Genomic DNA, 6000 nt, shown 5'->3' with positions numbered 1-6000 from the left:
TTGAACAAAGTTTTTCTCTGTAATCTCTTTAGCAATTTCTGCCACATGTATATCATGCTTCATTGCCAATAGATGCTTTCCTATATATGAGCACCCAATTCACTTAATCAACCTACTGCATAAACTTTTCTTACTCTTCCAAACTCTATAACATCACCTATCACACTAAACCACCCCCACATAGTATTTACAAAAGGCCATCATGCATAACTCAACTCTAGGGTTTTAACACAAAAAAAAATCCATATTTTCTAGAGTAGACATTGTAATTTCATAAGAATTCAAACAATGTCAAGATACTACATTAGTCTTTCAAAAGGTTTATTGGACTCCAAACTACTAATATGTTGAGGCTCATGTATGGTTGAGAAGAACAAAAATATCTCCTATATCATTTTGGATATTTATGGAGTCTTGGAGTCGTGTGATCAATGAGTTGATATTGTTGTACATCAAGGGTCTAATACACCAAGATGATGGAAATGAACTTAAACTTATTCATCTATCAATTGAATTGCTCCATTTTGCTAATCTATGTGATGCTAATCCTATGCATTCAAGGTATGATACATTGAGATGTTAGAAGGGAACTCAAGCTTGATGGATTGTGAAGTTTGATTTGTGGTCTCTGTGAGCTATTATCATCCAAAAAAATACCCCATTTCATTCATCTATCCATGAGCTATTTCTCATGATTGTGATTGTGATTGAGCTTGTAACTCAATGACCTACTTTGGTTGCTAGTGTAGTTTTAGTATTTTGCTTACTTAGATTCACTCCTCTATCACAATGTAATGTCTCCAAATCTTATTTAATATACTAACAAATTAGATCTAATAGAGTAAATATTATTCTAAATAGAATAGGAAAAGGTGGATTATAATTAACGAGGATTTTCATCAACATTTATTTTCCAAATATAATTTTCAAGCCTCTTGGAGCATGCAGGGAAAGAAGCTGACATAGCTTATGAAATTATGCTATGCTCTTATTCTACGAAACCAATTTTTTTTGAGGTTGGACACCATGCATATTACTTCACAACCATGTTCATGGTTGATAAGGCACTATTAGAAAAGATTTCTCAACATATTCATTTTGTTAGAAAAGAGTCAATTCACACAAAAATTCATCAATGCACATAAAAATTCAAAAATCATTCCTAATGGATATAGAAAAATAATTAAATAAGGGGGATATGATCATATTGTGTGACTTATATAGATAGATATTAGAAACCTTAATATGAACTAATATACTGCTATAACCTTGTTAACATGTTTTTTTTTTATAGCAGATGATCTGTGATGCAGCCACATTGTTCTTCACTAATGAGATCCCAGTCATGTTTGAAGGCTTCATAGATCAAAATTTAAAATTATTTTTTACTGATCTTTGAAGGATTCATAGATTAATTTACAATATTTTCAGTAATCTTCAAGGGCTTCAAAAAAAAATTCACTTTGTGTGATCTTTGAAGGCATCAAAGATAAAGTCACGATATTTTAAGTTATCTTTGAAGACTTCATAGATAGATATGTCAAATTTTCCTAAGTTCAAAGATTTCAGAATTTATGTATTTCAGAGAAGGGTAAATCCCATGGCATAATTATATTGTTAGTATTGATTTTTGCAAAAACTAATTAGAGAGGAGTATATCATTGAATATATAGATTTTAGTGGCTTAAAATGAAATTCCATGTGGATGCATGGCCAAGATTGATATAATGCGTGGATATCCGAAACATCTTGGGGACAGGGGTATTGCAAAATTTAATGACACACAAAATGATTACCTAAAGATTCAATATTAATAAAGGAGTGAAAGTCTCAATTAACAAGAGTAACAAACCATGTCTAACAAGGATAAGATTGAAAACTAAGAAAATATGACAACTAAAAGAATAAAATAATTTTCCAATCAACTAGAATGTTAATTTTTTTTAGCAAATCCAATCTAATTAGATAAAATGACTCACCTCTGGATTTTTGAAGCCACCACCCATGACACCCATTCAAAATGCAATTCAAACTTGCCAAAACTATAAACCTTATAGAAAATCCAATGCAAATGGATATTGGGTCCACCCTTGAACCTCATTTGAAGCTCAATTTTACGAGGAACAAAAGAAATTATACATACCCCAATTCTCTCCCATTATACCTACATAATCAAAATACAAATTAAAACAAAACATTAAGATCAAGATTCAAGGATATGGAAGTCAGATCACAAAAAAACATTTATAATAAAACCTAACACTATAATATTCTCCAATTTAGATATGTATCTGCTATTATCCAAACCAAAAATACTCTCATAAGGAAGATAGGGCTTAACCTTTTAGACCAATAATTACATGGAAATGTATGTGAAATGTCTGATCCTATAACCTACTTCAATTTCCTAATCATTTTTTTTGTTCTCTCTCATAAGATTTGGCAGACATTTGTTCATTTTGTGTATGGATGAACTAATTTTAGAAGTTTACATTATAGTATTTGTGAAATTATCCTTCCAAAATTGAGAAGGAATTCCATTTATAGGAGAGATTCCTGGGTGAATCTATCCACTTCTTTATAGTAGCTATCTTTATCTAAAGGAATCTGGCAACAAAGAAAACTTGAGCAAATATCACCCTTGTACAAATGGCTTTATGTCTTTAATATGTTGATTTGATTGTACAAAAAGCTAAGTTATCAGTTTGGCACTCATAGTTTGTAGATTTGGGTATGATATAAAGGTTATTTGAAATCTAGTTCAGTGTAGTAATGCCTATGGGTTAAACCCAGCAAACTCAAAATGAATCGAGTTGGCCCCTCTCTGGAAGAATGCCTGTATATATCATCTTAAAATGAAAGGATGTTGTTTTGTTTGCCTAGAAAATATTCTTTAATTCTTTGCTCATGCTTTTTTATAGACTGTTTATAAGGCATTCTTCCTTGGCTAGGCAGGAGCTAATAAAGCTCTACTGTAATCAGTTGTCTACTATTAGAGAGTCTTCCCCAAATCAGGCCTTTTTTTTTTGTGTGTCATCCAATTATTTTCATTTTCATTATTTTTTTTTAATATTTCAATATGTACAGATGGAATATATATAGCATGATGCAACATAAAGTATTGCAACCAAGATCTTGGTGGGCATCTGTATAGTAGGGTGTCAAATAGTGCCTGACAGGTTGTGATGTGTGCTGGAGAGTTAGAAAGTGCTTAAAACACTTTGTGCCCTCTTGAACTTCTCAATCAAACCAAGAGTGGCTTTTTCAAAATTGGACCATTGAAAATAGGTAAATACAATGGAAGTTTGTATGAACCAATTTTAATTATATTTAGGATTATGAAATAGACAACAAATGGTTGTGGGCATCATTTCTTAACCTTGTTATTAGAGTAGCAATAGTAGAGTTTTGTATCTTCCACTCACCATTAGGCTTTTAACTATCCAAGGGAAAATAGGAAAGAGAAGCCATTGATAAGGCATTGAAAGAGATCATTCAAAAGCCTTGTAGCATGGAAGGAGTAGATTGTGAAGACTTCTAGCAATTCTATTGGCTTACCAAATGACATATGTTATTACTATCAAACATACTTTTCTTCAGTGGGTGAGAAGTAGAAATCCTTAGGACATATCCTAAAGTTGGATCTCATCCACTGGATCTAATATGGATGAGAAAAAAGAGTCAGCTTCCCTTAGTAATGGAAATCCTCTCATCACTTTCGCATATGCCCCTTCAATTTTGTTTTCAAAGTGTTGCTTCTTAATAATTAGTAGGTAATTTTTCATGTTTTGATGGGAATTGTGCCATTTAACTAACAATTCCCACATGGAGTGCTTGCCAAATTGCATGTAGGATTTTTATTTTCATCTTTTGAAGTTTTACCTATATGGGTGCATGTGTAGTTTTTAATGTGCATGAGAGTCCCTCATACAAGACCTCAAGGGGATCATTTTTAAGTTTTTTGAGTTAGTAACTCTAAAATTTTGATCCTCTTTCTTCTCCTTATTATGTGACCATCTTATTCCATCAGCTTGTGTGTTGGTCTAAGTCACAAAAGCTTCGGGCTTATCATCAAAGTAGTATTCTAAATCTCAGATGAGGATTTTTTGTAATGATTGCTATTTTCCAATAAAGTCTTTAATTATAGAAAAAGATTGCACCTCTTAAAGATTGTGTTATTGACATTGTATTCAAATTATAGGAAATGTTCTCATAATAGTCTTTGATGCCAATATTGTAATGTCATAAACTTGGAACATAAATTGATAACCAATTTGATAAGTTGTAATCCAAAGCCTACTTTCTTGGCTTCATCCAACCAAATCCAAAGCTGCATTCTTTGAATCATCCAATATGATAATTAATGTGTGAAGCTTACAATATGGAAACAAACACAACATTGGCTTTAAAGGGGCCTGTAATGTTACATTTTGTGCTTCTGATTTGCAACAGATGAATGATGATGATTTGCTTGATGAGATTTAATCTTAATTGATGATGGTTGATTATTAATGTTGACATTATTATTTTTGAACCAAAAAATTGATATGGTGGTGTATTTTGCTATGTTTCTTTAATATGAGCATAGTGTTTTATGAACTTATTTTTTGATACACACACACACACACACACACACACACACACACAAATATATGTATATATATGTATATACATATATACATATATATATATATATGTATGTATATATATGTATATGTGTGTGTGTGTATGTGTGTGTGTGTATATACATATATATACATATATATATATATTCTTGTATGTACGAACCCAAAATGAATCTGAACCAAATCCCCCAAAAATTGAACAAATTTGGAACCTGAATCTCAAACCTGAACCAAAACCAGAATCCGAACCTGCAACTAGGATTAATTTTTGGAAGAGGTGGTATGATTAACTATGAAGGGAGGTGTATGACTTCCAATGTGTCCTATTATCTTCAACATAAGATATAGGATGCCAATCTCATCTTTCATTTCATCATAACCAAGTACATATTACTTCTTTTTCTTATCATCTTAGATATGCTCTTTTTAGAGTCAACAACTGATTGACTTACTGGTGCAATTGTGAATCGCATTTATTAAAGATGACATCTAAGGAATGAAACTGTCAGGTTGTATATAGAGAAAGCATCCCTTGAATTGCAAAAATTCGTCAATACCATAGAACACTAATTGCTTCTAAGTTCTAATCGATTACTTTCCAATACATAATGTTATAGATATATCAGATGTCATAGAGTTCTATAAGAAATAAATATCAATTTTTTATTTCCATTATAAATCAGAGATAACATAATTGATCTATCAGTGTAGGTGATAGAACTCATCTTTCATTGTATACTTTGATTGCATATCAGACGTTACAATTTCCATATAAAACATATTGTATGCATCATAATTAGATATCAGACATTAGTACTACCATATTTATATTCCTTCAATGATATCTAGCACATAAAGTTAAAAATGTATTAGCTTTAACAGAATGAGTTTTTTGATATTTCATGTTAAATTAGTTCCTCCACTTGTTATTGGCACGTGTTGCAACACTCAAGCACATGATTTCTTCCCAAGCAACCTATTCATTGATTTTCTTTGTAAATGTTCATACACATTAATTCTCCTCCTCAAATGCTGCCTATTATAATTTCTTAAAATCTCCATATAGATTATCTTCAATAGTAAATGACACAGCTCAAATAGACTTCTTTGAGAAGAACCTAATTCAGTAGGTGAAAGGAATGCATAGTAGAAGTTTACTTGTATGGTGAAATTTCTAACAAAATGAACTCCCAATATGTTGTAAGTTCCATTTAGGCAAAGAATCATGTCCACTGATATAACATATTAACATAAATGAGTATAATTTGAAATTGTCAATGTAGAAATATGTTGCAGGTCTGATAAATGTGAGTTCCTGCAATGGTGCCACCTAAGAGACAACAATGCATTTCCATAGTAAAATAAAATTGTAAAT

This window comes from Cupressus sempervirens, chromosome 11 (assembly GCF_028749045.1).
Source record: "Cupressus sempervirens isolate cs-2001-9-10 chromosome 11, ASM2874904v1, whole genome shotgun sequence".
Classification (NCBI taxonomy): domain Eukaryota; kingdom Viridiplantae; phylum Streptophyta; class Pinopsida; order Cupressales; family Cupressaceae; genus Cupressus; species Cupressus sempervirens.
Note: the sequence above shows the minus strand (reverse complement) of the source record.